Genomic DNA, 25,080 nt, shown 5'->3' on the forward strand with positions numbered 1-25,080 from the left:
CACATATTCAATTTCGTTATTTTTTTTAAATTAGTAGTTATATACTGCATAAAAAAACGTGACCGGGTGTCTAGTCTGAGTGGTCAAAAACAAGACAAAGAAAGGAATTACTACGATTGTGTTTTCATCATTGCGAGAATCCATCGAGTTCCCCTAGTAACGCTGTATATGCCGTGAAGGCATGCCGGCACTTACGCATGACGAATATGCACTTATCCAGTTATTAGCCACCACGCCACGGCATGCTATGCGACTAACATCCATGCATGCATGCGTGCGGTGATCATCAAATTAATGAATGAAACTTCTGGTGTCTACAGATTAAGACGAAAGTGGTGCACGAAATTGCTTTTTCATAGATCATCTCAGCCATAATACGTCCACTGCTGAACATAGGCCTCCCCCTTGATGAGGGGTGAATGCCATAATCGCCACGCTTGGCAGGCGGGTTGGCGATCGCAGTCGAGTACACCAAATTTGAGGGACGCTGCTGCCCGTCCACCGGTGGTCTTGGACGTAGTTTAAGGACATACCCGGGTTCGGGTCCGGGTCCGTTTTCATAGATATAGGTAGATAGATTTGTATAAAAACTGTTGTTCTCACCTAGTGTTCGTTTATTTTAGCATTAAAAAGAGCTTGAAAGAAGGTAAGCGATCTTGACATAGAGTAATACTCCCTTATTGATTATATAGTCCGTTTTTTAGCATTAGAAATATGCTAAACAACCTTGATGTGTCTTTTAACTGTAAAACGCTTTTTAAAAATCAATAACTATTACTTATGAAAGCAGAAGAATATAAATGATAGTTTTAGATTCATAATTGTTACATATTTGCCGTCACTTATTTTTAAAATGTGTTTTTCAATTAAAAGACACATCAAGATTGTTTACCTTATTTCTAATCTAAAAAAACGGACTATAATAGGGAGTATTTCGGCACTAGATAAATACCGAAAGTAACGAAAAAACATTGAGACGTTCCACGGTAAAAGGTACCTTATGGCAGCTGGCGCTTAAGTATACGTTGCATAGCGCCACAATAATGTTGGAGCGGCGTTAATAATAGCGTAAGCGCCAATCGCCATAAGGTACCTTTACCCGTGGGACGTCACATTTATAAACAAATAGGTCAAGTCAAGATTAACCTTTGTATCTCGTATACCTGGTAATTTTTAGAACAAAACTGACGTTACGAGTTACCCCCTTATTCATAAAACTTTACGGGCCTGATTTAGTCAGTGGGAAGACACTCCTGACTTCGGTTGAACTCGGCTCCGTTCGGCTCAGCATTGCTCCGAGCAATTATTAGGGTTGGCACCACTTGAACTTCCTTGTGCGTGCACGACCACAGATAAGATAATCACATGAATTTTGACAACCCCCAAATAACCGAAAGGGATAGTGCCATATATTAGAAAGGGATAGCATGATTCGACCCTGAATGGCTGTCAAACTTCGGGTTTGTAGGAAGTGTCCTTTCTGTACGGTAGTACTATTATTTCTTCTTTAATTACTTAAATGGAAATAAATCATTTATTTACATACAATATATTACTTAAATTAGGTTTTATCCCTTTCTTACAAATACATAAGTCAAACTGACAGATAAGGACAAACGATTTTTTGTTAACTGAGGTCTGTAGCGCGTTTATGAATAAGGGGCTAAGTACCTACAAAATAAATAATAGATAAATATTATAGGACAATTTTACACAGATCGACCTAGACCCACAGTAGGTAAGTTCAATAAGGCTTGTGTTGTGGGTACTAGACGACGATATATATAATATACACATACATATAAATACTTAACAAAAGGCCTAATACTTCAGGCCATTCTCTGTCAGTCAACCAATATTATGTCATAGTAAAACTTCATTAACCAAGAGGACAATAACCTTTATAACAAAATTCCTGAGTAAAAATAGGACTAAATCTCGATTATTAATAGCCGCTGCACCACAGATTTTGCTTTTATTTTGAAACTATAAAGTGTCCGTTCAACCGCCGTAAACCAAACGTTTGAAAATAGAACGTTATTTTATTTTAACATCAGCGCCATCTTTTGACGGTAAAGACTAAAGAGTTTTAAAATGGGCGATGAAAGGTGAATTTTATGGCGGTTAAATTTGTTGCTTGTTGTTGTATAAAATGAAAATAATATAAGCTAATACATTTGGGTTAGAGTAAACAAAATAAAGCGTAGGATAGTTAGGTAATGTAATGTAAACTGTAGTGGTTTTAATAACACTGTACGTACCTATATTTTATTTAGAATAGGGTAATTGCGTCAGTTTACCGTCCAGTGTCAAATAATATACATATCATTTTTAATTTGCTACTTGCGAAATATATTTTTTATTTAGATAGATAAATTGTTTAGATATTAAGGATTGTAATAAGTCCAAATTTGTGCAGCAATGAAGGTTTACTCGTCAAGTGGCCGAAAACTAGAGCCGGACGAAAACTAGCGCAATGACCTTATAGGATTTAGCACTGCTATAACATTGAAATTGAGGTAAGTATTTAATTTCCGTGCCATTTCGTATCTTGTTACAGTGACAATAAATATGAATGATCTTTTGTGAATTATCAGCGAATTAATTAGGACAATTTTTGAGTAAGTTAGGATGGCATTCTACCTGTCCAAAGTTTGCTTTATCTCACATTTTGCATAATGAGAGAGTGAGACGCAATGACATGGGCCCAAGATATTGGACAGATGTACCACCCTTAAATGCGCCCATATTTTTACACTTGATTGTACTAAAGTTTATAAAACCGCTCTTAGAAAGCCCTGTAACCATTTACCACGCCATTTTAGGTACGTTTCGGAAAGCGCCCATTCTGTACAGGCCGCGTAGCCAACATGCCAATCGCTTACGCTCCGTAGCGATCGAAACGCAACTGTGTCACTGTCGCACTAATATGGAAGAGTGATAGAGACACAAAGCGTTTCGGTGTCGAAGCGATAGCGATCTTCACCTTGGCTAGGCCGGCAGTTTCCTCGCACGCATAATTGATTTTATCGCATTATTTATCTTTCAAATGAAAAGAAAAATGAACTCGAGAGCAGAGGGCCTACTGCGAACCACGTTCGACGAGTTGCCTCTCTGTCGCACTTGTAAATTCGTATGTAAGTGTGACAAGGAGACGACACGTCGAACGTGGTTCGCGGTAGGCCCTATAATCGGTGCAAAAGGCCGTTAATAAAGTATTCTTGATTCTCATCATCATGTTTGAGGATTATACACGGTGTAACATGAGGAAACCGAATAATTTTAACCACGCATTTCTGAGGTCAAAAGAAGGAAAAAATGTAATATGAGTTTAGGTCAATTTTGTCAAAAAATAAATTTTTTTGTTTTATTTTTTAAATTTTTTGAATGTATTTGAACATAAAAAATAAATGTTATTGGTACACTTGTCATTTAAAATTGATTTTAAAAATTTTCTTTTCGTAAAACATTTTTGTTTCACTTGCATATCCCCAATTTTTTTGCAAAATTAAAACCTTTAGCCCGACACGCTATATGTCTTTGACGCACATCGAATAGATCATTATCGGCGTTGACTGTACAAATTAGCAAGCAATCATGCATGTATAATGGCGAGTAATTTTCGCCGGAATCTTTCCACTCTGCGACTTTCGGCGGCAGAGCGTTAAACGAGTAGAGAGTTTTTGACGCCGGATCCTGGACTACTGGAGCCATGGTTTTTAGGGTTCCGTATCCAAAGGGTAAAAACGGGTTATTCTATCAAGCAAATCGTCTGCTCTTTTGCCCCTGTATCATAAAAAAACTGGACAAGTGCGAGTCGGACTCGCCCACCGAGGGTTCCGTACTTTCTAGTATTTGTTGTTATAGCGGCAACAGAAACATAATCTGTGAAAATTTCAACTGGCTAGCTAGCACGGTTCATGACATACAGCCTGGTGACACAGACAGACAGACGGACGGGCAGACAGACGGACAGCGGAATCTTAGTAATAGCCTATTATATCGGTTAATTTTAATCGTTAGTCGATTAAATTTTGCCCTACTCTGGTATAGGGATTGCAATCCGGTCCGGCGGATCCGGTAATCCGGCCGGATCCGGCTCATTTTTCATGATACCGGATCCGGCAAAATTCACCGGATCCGGTCCCGGATCCGGTAAAGTGAAATAAAGCGCTAAAATATAAAATAACAGCTTAAAACACTGCTAAAATTTAAAAGTTCTCGCCAGTATTCGAATTTTCTCGCTCGCAAACAGCAACACAACAACTTGTTTGTTAGTTGACGCCAGTCTTCTAGCCGACGAAATATGTGTCGTGAGATTTCCGTGCACCGTAAGTACTGGATTGGTTTATATTCAATTTATTGTGTTGTTACATTGTAATTTAATGTACATGTTCTTTCGTTTTATTTTGTACTTATAATAAGTGTTACCTGCATTTAAAATATAATGAATAAATATTTAAAAAATTAAATAGAGAAATATATGTCGACTTTTGACGACCGGTCTGACCTAGCCAATGGGTAGTGATCCTGCCTGTGGAGCCGCGATCCTGGGTTTTCGAATCCCGGTAAGGACAATTATTTGTGTGATGAGCACAGATATTTGTTCCTGAGTCATGGTTGCTTTCTATGTATTTAATTTTAAGTATTTGTATATTATATATCGTTGTCTGAGTACCAACAACACAAGCTTTCTTGAGCTTACCGTGAGGCTTAGTCAATTTGTGTAAAAATGTCCTATAATATTTATTTATTATTATTATTTATATGTTATTTTGTATGTCTTTTCCATATCTCGGGACCATTGGGTCCCGGACCTTTGGGAGGCGTACGTGACACTTTAATCTAAAAGCAAGGGATACACGTGGCGGATACCATCCCGAACGCACAATGTGATACATCCGGAGATGGTCCCCGCCAGGTGCAAAGACTATTGCAGTGCAGCACTTTTGTGCTGCGATGGGAACTAAGGTCATGGGCTATAGATTTGAAAGTTGGATGGACTGGATAATGGGCTATGGGAGAGACTAGCGGACACCTGCCGTGACAATCAGTCTCAAAATTGTATCAGACAGGTGGTGACTCGCCAACTCATTGAGTGGGCCCCGCAATGGCCGCACGCACAGTGCGACAACAGGGCAACACTTTGGAGTGGCTGTGAGGTTGTCGAGAGGTGAGTCTGCGGTAGCCAGATCCCAGTAATCCGTTCAGCAGGCCGCCGGCGTTATGACATTTTACACTTCCAACCTGGAGCATAGGTCCCGCTCTTGCGACTCCACTCTGGCCGGCCAATCAAGGCAAGCACAGAGGCGAGGGCCAGATGACAGGGCCCTCTGGAATAGGGGTCCGCGGTGTCGCCACTCACCGTCAGCTCGCCACAAGCTTATTATTATGCTACTAAATGTACTTGTATAGGTATACACGTTTATTGATTTTGTTTACTAAAACTGAAATGGTTGAATTGAGAGCACCTTTTTGTTGGAAATGTGGGTTGGGCTATAGATATTTTAAGAGAAAAAGAAGATTTTATTTGTGGTTAAGTAATGAAAACGTTGATTTTTGAAACTTAAAACAGCCGTCATCGAATTAAACTGTTGTGAGACATACTAACATTGAATAATTTACGGTTTAGACTCACTTGTTTTTAGTCACTCGCGCGACATGTTTCGGAGAGCCTAGGTCTCCTGTTAAGACACCCGTTATTATTAATCCATTAAAAAATATCCTTAACTTCGCATATAACGCTAAAAACATGATAAAATACGTGACTTGATGAATTTTTTATCCGCAATACCAATCCGGCCGGATCCGGCCGGATCCGCCGGATTGAGGCCAAAAGGATGAGGATTCAAAACCAGTCCGGATTGCAATCCCTACTCTGGTAATAGGGTCCCGTTTTCACCCTTTGGGTACGAAACCCTAGAAGCCTAGAAAATAATAAGTACGTTAGCATTAAGGCTTCGTCACACAGGCGCGTTTTCCAGGTGGGGCGTGAGCGGGGCGCGCCGCTTTTACATACAAAAACGCTCACGCCCCGCCCGGAAAACACGCCTGTGTGACGGAACCTTTAGATAGATGGATGTCCGATTTTTAGTGATCGCGGCATCGGTCCAGTCTACGTTCGCCGGCGCATTGTTACGAATCTTGGCCACATTTTACCATCTTGGGTCCGGGCACAATTCGCTGACGATTCTTAACCTTTAATGCAACGAGATAAGGTCTATATCTAGTGTAAGTCTGGTTTGCGGTCGGAGCTATAGCATATAACAGGCCAGACGCGTTTTATGCTCCTCTCCTATTACGGAGTCTATGACCTTGGCACACGGTGTGCTTGATATATTACCCGTACTTATATGGGATGCATCTACATATAGAGGCAGACAGTGTTTAGTGTTCCGTACCCAAAGGGTACGCGACCCTATTACTAAGACTCCGCTGTCCGTCTGTCTGTCACCAGGCTGTATCTCAGCCTATTTTTTTATTTGGTAGACTAAAATGACATTTCCTAGTATGAACATAAAATGTCATTTCATAGTATGAAATTTCATTTTAGTCTACCGAATAAAAAAATAGACTTTAGTATGTACTAATATTTATTCTGTGCTTCTGGTAATGTTCGGTAGCTCAGTTGGTTGTTTGCACATCGGTAGCACATTGTTTGGTGTTCCAAAAGGTCGCAAATTCTCGTCTTGCCCGAATCGGATCATTTTTTCGGTTTTCCATTAGCCGCCTAAGACCCTGCGTACAAATTTTTGTACATACTCCTCAATCTATTTTGAACTTTAATTATGTAAATAAGGGTTCCAAATTCAAAATCAAAACAACTGCTTTTGAATCTCAGGAGGTAGGTTACTTTCAAAATGTGATTAATGTGGTTTAGAAATGACAGGCGTGGCTCACTCCGCGATTTCATCGATTTGCTACAGGTAGCAAAAAGTCCATCCGTTCGACCCCAATTTTGGGGATTGCCATAAGCCGCGCGTGGCGCTGTCGCCACCTAGCGGCCATATCTGTGCTGATAGTTACAGACGCGTTTTGTTAGAGAGTGAGTCTTCTGTACCTAGTACTATTATTTTTTCTGTGGAATTGATCAGAATCTCAACAACTAAGTATAACTGGCCTCTACATAATCTACAGTTACAATAAGCCTTCCCATACGCACAATCGAAAACTACAAACTTACATTTACAGCTGCATTAACGCTTCTACAAAAACCCCAAGCAAATTCAGTACTCGTCCGTAACATATCAACTTACGCGACTGCAAACACAACTTGGTTTTTAGTAAATAATTAGAGCGAAGTGAAAGGGGACAAGTGCGCGTGTTAGAAAGAGATGCAAGACGCAAGTGTTAAATTTTACACAAGATTACAAGTATGACTATCAGATTTGTACAGTTATATTGTAATTATATGGTTAATATTCATGAAATTCGTGCTCAAGTACATAGAATGAATATGCAAAATAGCAATGTAAAAACCGGGCAAGTGCGAGTCGGACTCGCGCACTAAGGGTTCCGTACCATAATGCATAAAGGCAAAAAAAAGAAACGGTCACCCATCCAAGTACTGGCCCCGCCCGACATTGCTTAACTTCGGTCAAGAATCACGTTTGTTGTATGAGAGCCCCACTTAAATCTTTATTTTATTCTGTTTTTAGTATTTGTTATTATAGCGGCAACAGAAATAAGTCATCTGTGAAAATTTCAACTGTCTAGCTATCACGGTTCGTGAGATACAGCCTGGTGACAGACGGATGGACGGATGGACGGACGGACGGACGGATGGACGGACGGACGGACGGACAGCAGAGTCTTAGTAATAGGGTCCCGTTTTACCCTTTGGGTACGGAACCCTAAAAATAACAGTGTATTATTGTGATTTCTTAGTGAGTATGCAATAATGCTAGGTTACATTATACTATAGTTCGTTTTTTTTAGCATTAGAAAGAACTCCGCAGAAGCAAGCGTGCAGTTTTTATCAGGCTTGTTAATTGTTACTAATTATTGAATTATCTAATGTAGCATGGTCAATACATATAATTTACTTCAAATTGTTACCGCTAAAAGTGCCAGATTTAGAACCACAAGCGAACTTCTGCGAAGTTCTTTCTAATGCTAAATAAAACGGACTATAAGTTGCGTAACTTTTTGACAGTTAGCATGACGGTGTCCGTTTTGACAAACAGACATAATAATTAAATTCTCTAGTCATTTTACGAACCGGAAGTAGGTATGTCAAATTGGAAGCACATCATTTATACAACATTATTAACACACATTAGTTTGTTCGATTGTACAGTTAGCAGCAGAAGTTGCTACGCGGGCCAGGTGTTCAAAATGATCTTGACGCGATTCAGGAAATGAATTAGACTCACTAGATATGAAATAGTAAAGATATGTGAAGTTCCGCTGCAAAAGGTACCTTATGGCGGCTGGCGCACGGTGGGCTGAAAATCGGCCTCCATAGAAATAGAAACCGAAGTCTTAAATTTGAACTTTTTTTTATTGGAATAGCTTTTGTTAGGTTTTATTATGTCCCAAAATTAATCTTAGCTAATTTGGTTGGAAAAATAATAAATTATAATTTTTTTTCAAAATCTTTGTATGGCGCGTATCAGAAAAATCGAGTTTTCTCCGAGAATAAAAAGTTAACCGTAATATCCTGACAGATGATTTTAAAACCAATTATTCTTGTTTTTTCCACATAATTAGAATTTTCCTACGGGGTGCACTTTTTTTTTTTAAATCGATATATATTTTTTATTTTTTTTATTTTATTTTTTTATTTTAATACGGTTATACTCGTTATTTTGACTACAAAAAATGAATTTGAGTTTGATCGAACCAATAACTTACGCGTAGTGAATTTTTGTTCTAAGCAAATGTATGGAGCGTACGAGTAAAACGGATTTTTTTTTTCAAAAATTAAAGGTATACCGTAATATCCTTGCAGATGATTTAAGTACCAATTATTAATGATATTTTGACATAACGTGAACTTTTCTACCGTATGCACTTATTTAACAAAAAATAAAAAACTTATTTTTTCATGCTGAAATAGCTTTTTCTCATTGTTTTAATCAAATAAATAATAAACATACAAGAGTTACAAGTAGAAAATTGAAAATAAAACCATTAAATCCTTTACATTATTACCCTTGTATCCTCTTTATTACATTATCTTTGTACTTAATGAAACAATATTTAACAAATTTGACATATTGACAACTGATGAGTCTAAAATTAATGATCGTTAATAAGGTCCGGTTACAATCATTAGTAGATACTACGAATTTACTTAATTAAATAAATATCAGTAACATTATCAATAATTGGTTTACATAAAAACAGAAATAAGTATATGTAATGCTATCCTAATTAAAAGTATTCTAATGCTAATATTGGAATCCTGAAAGTTTAGTTTTCCTGGTCGCTTACTTCCGAATCCGTGTCCATTTCAGAATCAGGGTACACATTTGAGGTATCTGTCACTTCTTCTTCTTGAGGTTCCAGACAAATGAATAATTCTAAAGTTTCAGGGAAGAAAGCCTGTTTCTTTTTTCCACTTATTGTTGGCCTCATTGAAGAAAGGACAGGATCGGAAGACAAAAGTAACATATTAAAAACATCCCTGTTCGAATCTTGTCTCGTTTTTTTTTGTGAGTGATGCTCTCTGAACATTCTGAAGTCTTTGTTGCGTGCCTCGGATGCTTCTTCAGAGAGATGACCAATCGGTACAATATCATTTTGTGCAATGATATCTGTGCCATGGATCAGCAATTTATGCACTGTTGGGGGCATCTTATACCAACTGTAAAATTTAATATAGTCGTCCGCTGTATCTTTACAATAGGCTTTAAACTTTTCAGTGTCAATTACTTCACCTGATGTGACAGCTTGCAGAATTACAGCAAATCTCCGAATCAGTTGTTTGTCCAGTCCAGTGATATTAGCTGTTTTTTCGGGATCTTCGAAAAATTTTCGTGCTGTGTTTCCATCATTCGTTGTTCCAGAACCTTGTTTTACTACATCGACTAAAAGATTTAGTTCGTCTTTGAAGCGATCTTGAATAATCTTCTTCCGTAGTTCCATCTTCTGTTTAAGGCCCCTCTTTTCAGTTGCATAAAATTCTTTAAAGTCCAATCGATATGCTATATGAAGAAGGCATTCCATGGTATTGATCATTGGGCATGTAAAGATGATAGTCCAAATTCATATAAGGTAGTATCAGGCACTGTTTTTTTCGAAACTTTGTCTATATTGTTCATTTCATTAGGCTTAGCTAAACATAAAACGCATGTTGCACTTGACTTAGCCTGTGAAAGATATGTGCAGATTTTGCCATCTACCATCGTCATCTTCAGCTTATGTGTCACTTTGTTGTTCCTATGTTCTGTGGGCACTAGGTCTTTGATTTCATCGTCCATTTTTTTCTTTTGAGCTAGAACAAAGTTTTTGTTCTCTTTAGTAAATGTAAATTGCTTTGGACGACAATATGAAGCAGAACATGGTTTTGGATTTGTCCAAATTGTTTTGTCGCCAGAGATAAGCTTTAGTGGCACTAAAGTCGTCATAAAAATGCTTGAGTCATCTTGTTCACTGCCACCAATTTTCTGCTTGTACCGGCTTTGACTGGAAGCACCGTCAAATCCCCATTTAGAAATTAAACTTAACTGCATGTCTTCTACTTGTTCCTGTAAACTATTCAAAATTCGTGTAACTGTTAAATCCAGCAAAGCTTGCAATGTTATCTCACACGAAAAATCCGTTACAGTAACAGATTGCGTTGGTGGATAACAATCTAATTTAGCCTTCTGCACTTTATAATACGATGGGTATTACCTATTGTTTACATTGATTTACAGTTGAGTACAAATCTCGTGCCAGCTCTTATGAATCAACCATAATAAGGGCTCGGTTACACTAGAGTGGCGAGACAGTAAAACGAAGTATGGAATTTTTTCTCGGCCGAGTAACAATTTCATACTTCGTTTTACTGTATCGCCAGATCGCCACTCTACTCGGTACATGCGATCCTGGCATAAGAACATAATGTCATTTATACTTTTTACTCTGGCAGACCTAGTTTGTCAGTAGAAAAACCAGGAAGTACAAGAAACCGGACAAGCGTGAGTCGGACTCGCCCACCGAGGGTTCCATACTTTTTTAGTATTTGTTGTTATAGCGGCAACAGAAATACATGATCTGTGAAAATTTCAACTGTCTATCACGATTCATGAGACAGACAGACGGACGGACAGTGGAGTCTTAGTAATAGGGTCCCGTTTTACCCTTTGGGTACGGAACCCTAAAAATGTAGGCGCGAAGAGTTGTCCTCCTATATAAAATTTTATTTTCGTGCCTTTTACTACTGTGTACCTATGACAAACTGACAAACTGTGTATGAATGAGTTTAGTTAAATAGAAAAAAACCGGTCAAGTGCGAGTCGGACTCGCGTTCCAAGGGTTCCGTACATAAGTCCGACTCACGCTTGACTGCACATTTCTAATAGGTTTTCCTGTCATCTATAGACTTAGGTAAAGTACTATTTTGTGTATTATTCAAAATTTTATGCCCAGTAGTTTCAGAGATAAAGAGGGGAAATGGTCGGACAGACAGACAGACGCACAAGTGATCCTATAGGGGTTCCGTTTTTTTCCTTTTGAGGTACGGAACCCTAAAAACAAAATTTGCACGTATAACAGGCCTTAAAATTTATAGTTTATGACAATTATGACGTTACAGTTTACAGTGTAGTTTTTTTCTCAGTCACCGGTTGACCACGAACGCTGTAAAGGGTTCGAAACGTCGGGATGTACTCGTAGTATTATGAATATAACCCGTTTTAATCTTTCAATAGTTTTACTTCATGAGTAGGTAACTATCGCGTAGGTAGGTATCGCGGTAACCTCTTCTTCCTCGCGTTATCCCGGCATTTTGCCACGGCTCACATAGGAACCTGGGGTCCGCTTGACAACTAATCCCATGATTTGACGCAGGCACTAGTTTTTACGAAAGTGACTGCCACCTGACCTTCCAACCCAGAAACTAGGCCTTATTGGGATTAGTCCGGTTTCCTCACGATGTTTTCCTTCACCGAAAAGCGACTAGTAAATATCAAATGATATCTCGTACATAAGTTCCGAAAATCTCAGGTATCGCGGTAACCGAAGACATTTAATACCTACTAAAATATAATATTTGGTGAGACTGTACTGGATACAAAGCGGTTGCGCAAGAGACTCTCACCGAGTTACGCCGGTCATCGGACGTTACCGTTTGATCCCAATACCGATGGCGATTGTTCTCTCTCGGTTATGAAATTGTCATTGTTCATACATTGTGGTCGGTAGGTATAAAACTGAGGTTTAGACAATGGGAAATTTAATGATAATTCTGTCACTTAAGAAAAAAGCTGAGCCTACAAAGCACTCCTGTCCTCTCCAGGGGAGCCTGGCTCCCGCGGGCCGGACGCTTTTGGTGTCGGTGGGCCGCATTGGAACGCGTCGCGGGCCGGATTTGGCCCGCGGGCCGGGGTTTGGAGAGCCCTGCTATAAAGTGTACCACAGTCCCACTGCTGGGCAAAGGCCTCCCCCCCCTAGACTTACAATCTTCCCGATTTACTGCAGCATCCGTCCAATTGCTGGGAAATGAGGTTTCGACTATGGGATTTTTTTTAAATAATAATAATGCCGGCGGCACCCTAGGTTAGGTTTTTTATAATGTGTTTATAATTTTTTTTATTGTTTTGTAAGTGTTTTTATATTTTACTTTTATATTCATATTATAATTAACCTAACTTAAGAAGAAAAAAATAAATAAAGATAATAATATATATAATACCATTAAACGAGCAATTCTAGTATCTATATTTATTTATTTATAATATAGGTACCTATATTTCGGCGTTCTCGGAAACGGCTCTAACGATTTCGATGAAATTTGCTATATGGGGGTTTTCGGGGGCGAAAAATCGAACTACCTTGGTCTCATCTCTGGAATAACGCGCATTCTTGAGTTTTTATGTTTTCCGAGCAAAGCTCGGTCTCCCGGTCATTAATAGTTAGTAAAATTTAATATAATGAAGATTTGTATGTTAACCTTCCACTCGCTCTATTATTTTAGTATTAACTCCGATATAATTCTCTCTTCATATGAGATCCACCGATAATCCATTAAGATATTTGTTGGTTAGCCTAACATGTCACGAATACTCATCAGAACAAGTCGAAACAGCCTGTTTATACTCGTGACATTTCTGTCAGCCGGGGAATAGGTTTCGCGGTTTAATGCACGACTGCAAATAAGCTGTCAAAGTTAGAATGTGTTTGGAGAGTTGCAGAATTTAATATTCGTTTAGCTTTATATGTTATAACGGGTAAATACTGTAAATAACAACCCGTTATACGTTATTCCGTTACGGATACGTTGTTACGTACTTTCAGATGTAAGTACCTATACTATTCACTATTGACCGAGCTAGCGCAAAATACGAGCGAAGCGTATCCCTGTCAGCAGTTTGAAAAAAAAAGATCTCTACGTTACAGTTTAATTTTAAACAGACAGCCATTTGGTATTCAGTTTTATATTTGGACAAAAAAGTCACCTGCAATAACACAACTTACACAACGAAGGCCGCAAAACTATCTGACACGAACTTATCTGTAAGCTATAAGAGCGTGTCACATAGTTTTAGGGCCCGATTAGAATTTTGAAATAAGGTACCTGCGCCTTGTAAGGCCCATTTTTTGCATTACTTAAATAACTAAAAAATAAAAAAATATTTCTGAAATCAAACTTTATTGAAATATTCCTTATTTATTTGCGAATAAACTCAACATAAAAGTTAACATATAACATTAAATTTCTTAAAGAAAATAATCATTTTTAAAAACCTCGAATGTGGGCTTTTCTAGGAACATAGGCACTTATCATGGCCCAATTTTAAGCAAGTAATTTCTAGACGCTATCAAAACAAAAATTATCTTTATGCATTAAAATTAACGTATTAAATGCGTTTCTTAGGTAATCAGTCTCTTATAATAAACTTTTTGGTCATAATTGGACGGTGGGCCATCTTGGGCTTAGCAAAACTTAATCTATCAAAAAAACAAATAAAAACTTTATAAAACATAAAAACAACATTTTTCCTCTGCCTATTCTAACATTTGTTTAAATTTAAACAACGAATAACCTTACAAATTGCAAACTTTTTTTTTTACAATTTTAGTGGGCCTTATTAGGAGTATAGAAAAAAATCAGTGAAATAGGAACAAAAATAACTAACTTAGGTATTTATACCTATACCTACGTAATTACACGCAACTAACAAAAATCAAAATTCTTGTAGGGCCTTTTAGCTGCATTCTGGACATGAGAAATCTTCTACATCGTTCTTAGTTAGGCCAACACATTCTTCGTGGAACCATGAAAGACAGCCAACGCATTGTCTCATATCTGCGACTCGCTCAACTTTACAAGCTCGGCAATACCACAGTTCAGTCGTATTTTTTTTTGTTTTTTTGTCTGTAGTTTTAACATTTACCTGTTTTTCTTTAATCTGTTTTACGATTTTCTGCTTTTGAGTATTTTTTTCAGTATTGTATCTTTTATCGGTTTCATTTATTTTAGTATTCCTTCTGCTTCTAGTATTTGGTTCAGTATAGTTTCTTTTATCACTTTGGTTAATTTTGCCATTTCTTCTGCCTCTAGTATTTTGTTTAGTATGATCTTCTTTATCATTTTTGTTCATTTGGTTGTTATTTCTTCGGCTTCCAGCATTTTGTTTAGTATTATCATTTTCGTACGTTTGGTTATTTTTTCGACTGTCAGTATTTTTTCCCTTGGGTTTTGATCCCTTTTCTTTCTTTTCTTGGACAGCATCAAACAAATCTTTAGTAACTTTTTGACCTATATAATTAATTGCTTTTCGCCTAGGTTTACTTTTAACGGTAGCAAAGTTAGGCGTTGGTATAAGTTCGTGAAACGGAGACCTCTTTTGTGTGTTCTTATTAGCTTGTGTTAAATTTGATAGTGGTACATCATCAGAATCATCAGAGTTATGATCCTCTGTTTGGATAGGTTGTGTCTGTTGATCTGTGTGAGCAGCTGTTGCAACAAATGGTTCTAGGTTTTCTTCTCCCGATTCTGATGATGTATAGATCCTACAGTTCTTGGCAGAATAGCTAAAGTGTTTATGCACTGCGTTTATATCAATATTTTCATCGTCTGAACTTGATGTAGAAGAATTGATCACTGGTCTTCGTAGGGAATTCTGTCCTAACCCAGATGTGCCGGGAATCGGAGAACGAAACACTGACATCCTGTCCAACATATTATTATCTGTTGTTGTAGGTTGTTCCGCAATATCATCAATTGTAGATTCAGAGGAGGAACTGTAGTTAACCAATTTCCTATATGCATATGTTGGTGTATGATTCTGAAGCTGAAGGGGAGATGGAGATAAATATCCAGACAACGGCTGAGGCAGAGGCTGAGGCTGTAGTGGACTTGGTGCAAGGCAAGTATCAAATATATCAACATTTTCAGCTATTATTGATGGCGACATGCAACCACTTTCTTCACAATCCGTGTCCGAGTCATTATTGTGATGCACAGCTGAATCTCCAAAGTCAAAAGCTGCTGGAACAACTGAGTTAGAACTAGTTTCATGCAGAACAGGCCGCTGAGTGAGGATAGAAGGTGCAAAAGCCTCTTCAGGAATAGCATTTGGATTATAGGGATGAAGCCCAGTAGCTCTAAACCCGTTTTTTATATTGTCTGGAGTTATACACTTAGACCATACTTTTGAGAAGATTTTGTTAAATCTTGCCTTCGTAAGCTTGCGGTCTGGATGACGATATGCGTACAGTAATACTTCTTCGTCCCAATGATGCTCGTACAATTTATTGACCGATTTATCTAATGGTTGCAATTCGTGTGTGGTATTTGATGGTAAACAATATAATACCATGTTGTGTTCATCTGCAGCATCCACAATTCTAGCATCAAGGTGAGAAGCAGCTCCATCAAAAACTAGTAAATATTTCCCAGGCGACTTATATTTGCCAAGATGATGGATAAATTCAATGAACAACTCAGTAGTCATGGACCCTTTTGGTGCCATTCTGACTATAGTACCATCAGGCAAATTGTCGTTGAATTCCGGCTTTAACCTTTTGCCTTTAAATAATATCATAGGTGGAACTGAATTCCCTGAACCGTTGACGCACATAGCGATTGTTACGTTTTCAGCATGTTCCTGTGCGATAAAGTGTACTCTCTTGCTACCTTTTTGAGCAAGAACATGTTGTTGGTGGTGCAAGGTTAGCCGGCAGCCCTTTTCATCCATATTATATAGACGTTCTGGATGTTGAGGAATATCTAACTCATCATATATATTTTTGATCGCAGTAAAATGTTGTTGCACTATGTATTTATTTAATTTTTGAGCTCTTGCGGAGTTCATAAACTGTGCCTTGCGAACAGAAATTGCAGGATTTCGTTTTAAAAAATTATTTAGCCATTTTCTACCTGCGATGCATTTGTTGTCATTGAAAGAATTTGGTATTAAATAAGTAGACGACACAAAATAAGTAGGCCTGCTTTCTTACAATCTTGCGGGTCAACGGTATACCTACTTGAGCCAGTCGTATTATTCGTCTTGCTAAATCATTTTCTTGGGCGTGAGTTAGTGTTGTTGTACGACCAGTTCTTTTTTTGTCATTTCCAGATTTTAAATGATTTCTTAAAGTTCTTCTTGGGATACTGAACGTTGCTGCTGCATTGCGTTGTGACATACAGCGCTTTTTTACAGCTTCAATGGCCGATTTAAGTTGTTGTTCAGTCCATTCACCACGTCGCTTCTTATTGGTTTCCATTTTGTGAAATCTAAAAACAAATCAAACTTCAATTTTAAGATATGACATTAAGTTTCCGATCCCTTTAGTATTTGGCGCCATGAAAAGTATTAAAAACATTACATTGATTTAACCAAAGATCTGACCCACAAAATCTAAATCGCTAAACTATGCATCGTTGAAGAGTTCTGTTCTGATTATCATCAACAGTTCCCCTTCATCAAATGCGACAGTTTTTAATAAAAATGCTTGATTTTCTGATGAAAATAAAAAAATCCCTATACGCATGCCTTTAAGATTTGAGGAGTTCCCTCGATTCCTCGTGGATCCCATCATCAGAACTCTAGCTTGACAAAAATGTGGCTTAAAAACTTAACTTGCTTAACAAACAAAACGAAGAGGACCAATTGCCAAACGTGAACTCTGCCTCGTTGAAGAGTTCCGTTCTGATCATCGTCAGCAGTTCCACTTCATCAAATGTCACTTTTTTGAATGAATATGCTTGATTTGTTGTCAAAAACACAAAAATGACTATATATATGCCTTTAAGATTTGAGGAGTTCCCTCGATTCCTCATGGATCCCATCATCAGAACTGGGTTTTGACAAAAACGGAACCAATCTGTATGCATATACATACAAACAAAAAAAGAATTTTCAAAATCGGTCCGGTAATGACGGAGATATGGAGTAACAAACATTAAAAAAAAAAAACAATGAATTGATAACCTCCTCCTTTTGAGATTTATAAAGTCGGTTAAAAAAGAAATGGCCCATTGTCATTTTATGATCCAAAAAATTATCATATTCCTAATAAGGCCCATCGCGTCGGGCTATCTTGGGAGCCCGTGTGGTGGGCCTTTATAGGCACTTCTCTCGGCAGCGAGAATTATTTCTATAAAATGAAAATAAACAAAAAATATAAACAACGCTTACCTTCATAGGAATGTCCTTGAATGTTAGGAACTTTGCATCAAATAGGAATACTAAAACAGTTCGTTTTTTTAAAGAAACACTAAAAAGTATGTGAGTGTGAGGTTATAAACAGCAAACCATTTGCGACGTGACTGACAAAGTGTCAACCGCTACAAAGATGGCGGCATCTACCATTTGACGTGAACTTGCAGTTATGTCTATGGCACTAACCGAACATGGGCGCGAAATTTAAAATCATTCGAACGGTTGTAAGTATAAAATTTTGAAAGCGGGCCATCTTAGGAACTGGGCCATCTTTGGCGGAGGTACCTTAGACATCTATTAGATATCTTTTAGACATCACCAAGATACGATAACGATATATTTAAGATCTAACCTGTCAAATTTGACATTTGCGCGATTCTGGAGATACTCTTGAACGCTTTCCACAGGATATGACTTAGAGATCCAATTCACATCTAATAGATATTTTACTCTATCTAACGTAAAAGTGACATTGGTTGCCCGAATTGCGCTGCAAAAGAGAACTAGTTGATATCCAAACTATAACGTATCTAGAATGGATCTAGTACGTGTCGTCTCTTGTGAATATCTTGAATCGGATTATCGGCAGATAATCTCTAGCGGCTCACCTGACAAGAAAAAATGTCAGTCACATTTTCATCAATAATAAAAATTAAATTAATTGTTTCGTTTTAAAATCGAATGCAACGAAACAATAACAACTCTGTTCCATTTCATAATGAGTTAAAATCTTAAAATCCATTGGAGATAATACTAATTATTGAATAACAAAACATTTTTTTAATTTGCTATTTCTAGATATTGAAATAGGGTTTCTGGAACGGTTTCTTCACCAAGATGCATCAGAGAAGATGCAACGATGCGCTCTGATGCACCCAAGGCTGCAGTTACGTCACTCTATTGTTGCATCCGTTTTGAGAAATTTCTGCATGCTAATTTTAAACTAAATATAAGAATGGTTGGGAATGTACTTATATATAGTTGTTTCGTTTTAAAATGTCGGAATCCACTTGAGTGATTACCTGCCGATGAATGGCATTTTTATCTTTTGTTAAACCAAATTAACCAAACCGCTAATTACCAGTGCAATGAAATGCAATTAAGTATAACAAAACAAAGGATTCTAAACCGATAACGTCTTTACCGCTTGAAGAATAGAGTTAAATTACATTAGCAGGTATTCGATATAGAACCTTTTGGAAATTAAACATGAAAACATGAACAAACACCACGACTCTAAAGAAGGTCCTATATCGAGTACCCTCTTCTTAAGGTGCCATATCGTATCGGACGTCGGCGATCATCATGCGAGAGTTTTCTCTATTCTTTGCCGTTCTAGAAAGAGTGTAGTGTAGTCCTTGGTAGGTACCGGTGCATTCCCTAATATTTTTACATCAAGGCCATTCATCCGCAGGCAATCTATCAAGTGCATGGATCCCGACATTTAAAATCATACGACTATACTTTATACCGGGTGTGGCCTGTAATATGAGCAAAAAATTAAACTGTAGGCTACAGCTCCTCATACTGACCAACATTTGATCAACGACTTTTCAAAATAACTTGTGGTTTTATACAAATACAAATACAAAATACAAATAATTTATTAATAACAATTTTATTTTTAATACACAATAAAATTTATTCTAAGACGCAATGTATTGCGAATTGTGTTATGTTTAAGGCGTCACAAGCAACGTCAATCACAATGATATGGCGTGGCGATGGCATCCATTGAAGATAATATTTATTTTGTATGAAAAATAGGGAGTCTAAATACTTCATAATTTTTAAAAGTTTTAGAACAAAAGTGTCACCGTTTGAGGAGTACAATCTATATTTTAATTATTTGCTTGTGTTACAGGCCACACCCGGTATACCTAAAGCACGTAGAAGTTGAAAACTTTCAACCTCATCTTATCAAAATGACATCATCTTGATACCTAAATGTAAGTTCGAAAAGGCCTGTAGATCAACTCGCGCGCATCTAACGAGGGATCGTTTGCATAACTTCCTCTGTTACGTCACTGTGATGTATCGTTAATAATGACATTGCAAATTGTGATCTACTGACATTATTGCTCTTATTGCCTAGTTATAAAGACGGTTATCGTCTGACACTGATTATAAAGTGGACGACATTTTGGACTATATTAGGGCAATTAAAAAGATAATATCTTCATATTTCAAATACGCTTAGTATCTTTTTAGATCATTTTTGCATTAAAGATGTATCAATCAGATTAGAAAAATATGAGATGACCCAGATGGTTAGGTAATATAGAAAAGTTTTCAATATTGCATAAATAGGTATGACTAATCATAATTATTATATATAGGTACGGAATGATAATGAATGACACTACTTGACTTTAAATTGACATTTTAATAGAATATTATTGAGGAAGCACGCTTAAGGTCAAATAAATGATTGTGATAAACTTTTGCGAACCAGACAGTAAGTATATCAGTAAGAATGACATTCCATTTAGGTTAGGTATTTATAAATACTTTACATTTGACAGTGTAGTGTTGGACAGAAATGAAATAATTAATAAATATTGGAAATATTGGAAGGCACTATTACTAAACCGCAAGGAGTTTAAGTATCTTCTTCTTCGGTCCCTCATTGCTGAGGATCGCGATCATGTATATATGCTCCGTCTCCATATGGGTCACGCAATGCATGTTGTCGCCAACCACCCTCTTCACAGCATCAGACCATCTTGTGGGTGCTTTTCCTCAAGCACGCTTTCCATCTATTTGACCTAAGATAATCTGCCTTTCTAGGTCATACTTTTTAGACCGCAATGATATGATGACCAAAAAAGATGAGTGCGCGTTCCTTATACCTACGTTTAACACGGTAGTACTATTAGTTATTCTGTGGTTTAACTAATAAAATTACTTTTTTTTGCCTCTTTGATCTGATATGACACGATCATAGATAAATTATATGCTCTGAGGACATGACGTTTTACTTTTTCATACACGTATGTACAGTCAACTGCAATAATATATAATGTTACTCTTCGAAGGCCGCAAAAATATGCGACGCGCTCCTATATCTCTACAAATAAGATCGTCTCAGATATTTTTGCGGTCTTCGTTGTGTAACATACTATTGCAGGTGACTGTACTTAAAAATATAAGTGAATTACACTACTATTTTATAATTATTATCGATACAAACGGTACACGAACATTGTAACACCCTACCCTAGAGGATGAAGCCCAACTACTATTGTACTACTACAATGGTAGTGGTTCCGTACACTACTAGTACATAATACCATCCCTAGTAAACTAACCAGATGTAAACCTTATTTCAACGACATAAGACCCATGTAAGATCAACTGGTCAGTTACAATTGTTTGCTATTGTTATCCGTAACTCGGTAACACGCCTTCGTGACTCAATCTCTTGTAAACTAAACCAATTCATCTAATATCAGATGTCCGTTGAAAAAGAGACTTTATTGTTTACAGTTGAAGGTTGAAATAGCTTTTAGAATTTAGGTTTTAGATACAAGTATGTTGTTATGGTTTACTTCAAATTGTACAGACATTAGTGCGTCTTTTAGTGACTTATAACAAAATACTGAGGTCCATTAGATTTATATCGACCGGTATATGGACCGTGATTACCTTTTGTATTGTTTTCGAGCTCCCGATTTTCAATATTTCCGAGTATGTATAGTGAAACTAACCGTAAATCATTTAAAACTGTTGCTGGCTAAGGTCCATTGTTGCGAAAGAATAACTATATTTTCTTTACCACAAAATACCGAACGACTTCACAGATCAATCATTCATTATAAACTGAAATATATGTCAAGTATATGTTGGTACCCTAAAGAAAATGTGATTATGGTTAGATTCAAACTGGCGACTTCATCAATATGCCACCCGATCACGGGTCACATCTTTCTAAATCACACAGGGCTTAGGATATTCTGATATACAAAGCAAAACGGCTAAGCTTATATTAAACAGTAAATATTAACATACAAACTTTACTGACAAACTCAAAATGTAAACAAACCACACACACGAAACAAACATTTGAACGTCGCCGTCGTCATAACATTTAGTAAGCAAGTACTAAACAGCAATATATGTACATAGATAGATACGTCGAACTGACCAATAGTCAACCTATGTGTTTGCTTTTTTTTTTTTTTTTTATTATGAATGGGCTTACTCGTGGCCACAGACTAGCCGAGGCGTAGACGTGGCCTACGATGGAGCGAGCTCGCCCAGAAGGTGCCTGTTCACTCTTGATTTGAAGGTTGCCGGGTTATAAGAACACGGAAATATAGACGCCGGCAAGGAATTCCATTCCTTGGCAGTGCGCATAAGGAAAGCTTATTCTGATGTGTTTGTAGGATTAGGTATTGTCTGTCAATCTTGTCTACGTTCATATGATTTACGGTATCCAATATCGGAACATTCCGGACCGGTATTCAAATCCGATATTGCCCGCAATATTGCGATATTGCTGATTTTTTTAATATTTTGTAGGTACATTTTTTGTCATAATACTCATAATTTCTTTATAAAATTAAACCGAAAAATTCTTATACCGGAAATCCGATATGTATTTACCTCTTCAATTCCGGAATTGAAATATTGTCAAAATCAGTCCGATATCCCGGTGTTTCGGAAGTCCAGAATTCCGGTATAAGTCTTAATTATAATGACTTAGTTTTATGTTTCGACGATGCACGACACTTAGTAAGTGCATTAACAACACATTTGACGGCTTGTAAACCTTATGCCTATGGGAATAAGATTCAGGAATATATAGTCAGATGTACCTATATTATGGTACGTGCTAATGCTCATTATGAAGGCAGTCATGTAGTCACGTACGGCAGACGTGGGGACATGACAGGTGACACATAAGGTCACTTTGACATGCATCCGTTAAAGTGCATCTATGCTAACAAACGTTTATTATTATTAGTACAGTCAGTAGCGGAATTACCAGCTATCCTCTTATACAGGGCGGCTGAAAAATAACTGCATTTTCGCGTTGCCAGGGAGGTTTTGGGATTATTATACTGAGCAACATTTACTATGGGACCAACCCCGAAATCGCGGAAATCAATTTTCACCACACCAGCTCGGAAAGGCTTACTTTGCAATTCAAAAACTGTAGCAAAGTTGCATTTTATTCACAAGTGATGCAAAGTAATCAAATGTAAATTTTGAGTTGTTTTCTTGCTGGTAGCATTGACTTTTAAGTGATGATTTTGGATGATAAATATTTAATAACATTCATTTGGATTTCATTTGGTTTGATATTTTACATTTAATATTTGCTTCGGGTTGGTGTGGTGAAAAATCTTGTGTTTCACTCGGGGGCTTTTAATCCCAAAACCTCCCTGGCAAAGCTATTTTTAGCCACCGTGTATGTAAGTATTTTTTCTTACGTAGAACTAAGTAAGTATATATATATGTATGATGAACAATTAATTAGCCTTGCACATCAATTGGCGTAGCATATTGAGTTACTGCTTAATATACAACGTGAATACCTAATGGTTGTAGGCATCATGTAGATAGGTATAGTGTGTTGTAGATATTTGCTTACTAAGTAATTAGGTTAACCACTAATCAGGTATTTGATTATTAATGTCGATAGCTGGACAAGTGTGCGTAAGATACGTGTTTACGTACGTACGTTTTATATACTTATATAAAATATACGTACGTACGTTTTATATACTTATATAAAATAGACACACTAAGCGCCATTTGCACGATCACACTAACCCGGGGTTAACCTGTTAAACCGTGAACCCAATGTCAAATTGTACCGGCAACCATGGGAACGCCAGATTTAACCGGTTAACCCCGCGGGTTACTGGGATGGTGCAAGTGGCCCTGCGTTTATAATAGTGTCCGGCAAAAAATCCGGCAGTTCCAACTCAGCCAAGAGGTTCGGCAGTTTTTTGACCGAAACCGAACTTTTGGCCGAATCAAAATATTTATGCCAAAACCTGGCGAAACCGAAACTTCCGACCGAAGTTTATAAGCACACTATAAAGTTTATGAACATGTTATTGCTATAAAATTAAAATGTATCTACTTGGGTACAAAACTTCAGTGGGATTCAGTAGACTATGTTAAAACGGGTCACTCACGTTTAAAGTCAAATTGCTCAGACGACGTGAGTGACTCGTCATAATATGTTTAATAGGTATATAAGTGATATGGTAACGAATAAGTTTCTTGAATCATGTGTAACTAACATCTTATTTATGTTGTTTCAGGTAATTTCACACCTTAACAAAGGATCATACTCAGAGGATTTAACACGCAATAGGTGCTCAAACACATCAGTTAGGTAAACTTTTTTGACCTAGTTATTCTCTAATTAGAATTTTGTATACCTATACTCGTAGCTGGCTTATCGCAGAATACTTAACAAAAGTTAGATTTTCGGTCCCCGAAATGAAGGATACTGGGACCTGATTTCTGGCTCTGACCTTATATAGGGCAAATTCAGTCCCGACCTCACTTTTTGTTTCACTTTTGTTCTTCATGTTTGGGAATCAATTTACAGTCTAACCCCCTTATTCATAAAACTTTACGGGCTTGATTTATTAAAATTATGATCCCTTTCTTATAGTTAGTTTTTTTTAGCATTAGAAAGAACTTGCAAGAAGGTAAGCGATCTTGACATGTCTTTTATTTGAAAAACGCTTTTTAAAAATCAAAAACTATTACTTATGAAAGCAGAAGAATATAAATGATCGTATTAGATTCATAATTGTTACATATTTGCCGTAACTTATTTTTAAAATGTGTTTAACAATTAAAAGACACACCAAGATTGTTTACCTTATTTCTAATGCTAAAAAAACGAACTATAGATGACAGATAAAGACAAACCATTCATAGCTAATTCAGGCCAGTAACGTGTTTATGAATAACGCTATACTTAAATAGATTTAGGATGAACAAATTGTTAGGAACGATTTACTTAAAAATTCCAGTTTTATAAGTTCTAAGGAGAAATTGGATAAGTTCACGATATAATATCTTTTCACCTTCCAGTAAAATCATAATTATGTACTACCTTTACTATCTTGACAGTAGAAACTTAAGCCCTCTTATTCACGCCCCCTATTCCCACAGTAAACTCTCTCTCAATAATGTACAATCATTGACGACGTTGACCATTTTTAAACCTTATCACAAAGAGATAAAGCACACCTTTGGTAAGTTAAAAATGATCTTACATAGGCAA

The 25,080-nt window shown here is 37.1% G+C and overlaps 1 protein-coding gene and 1 pseudogene across 1 annotated transcript in view; one reads left to right on the forward strand and one right to left on the reverse strand.

Moving 5' to 3' along the window:
- Window positions 1-25,080, forward strand: part of LOC134670635 (uncharacterized) — a 210,625-nt gene that overhangs the window by 16,366 nt on the left and 169,179 nt on the right. The window lies entirely within an intron of this gene.
- On the reverse strand, window positions 13,783-16,881 carry LOC134670823 (uncharacterized; annotated as a pseudogene).

This window comes from Cydia fagiglandana, chromosome 14 (genome assembly GCF_963556715.1).
Source record: "Cydia fagiglandana chromosome 14, ilCydFagi1.1, whole genome shotgun sequence".
Classification (NCBI taxonomy): Eukaryota; Metazoa; Arthropoda; class Insecta; order Lepidoptera; family Tortricidae; genus Cydia; species Cydia fagiglandana.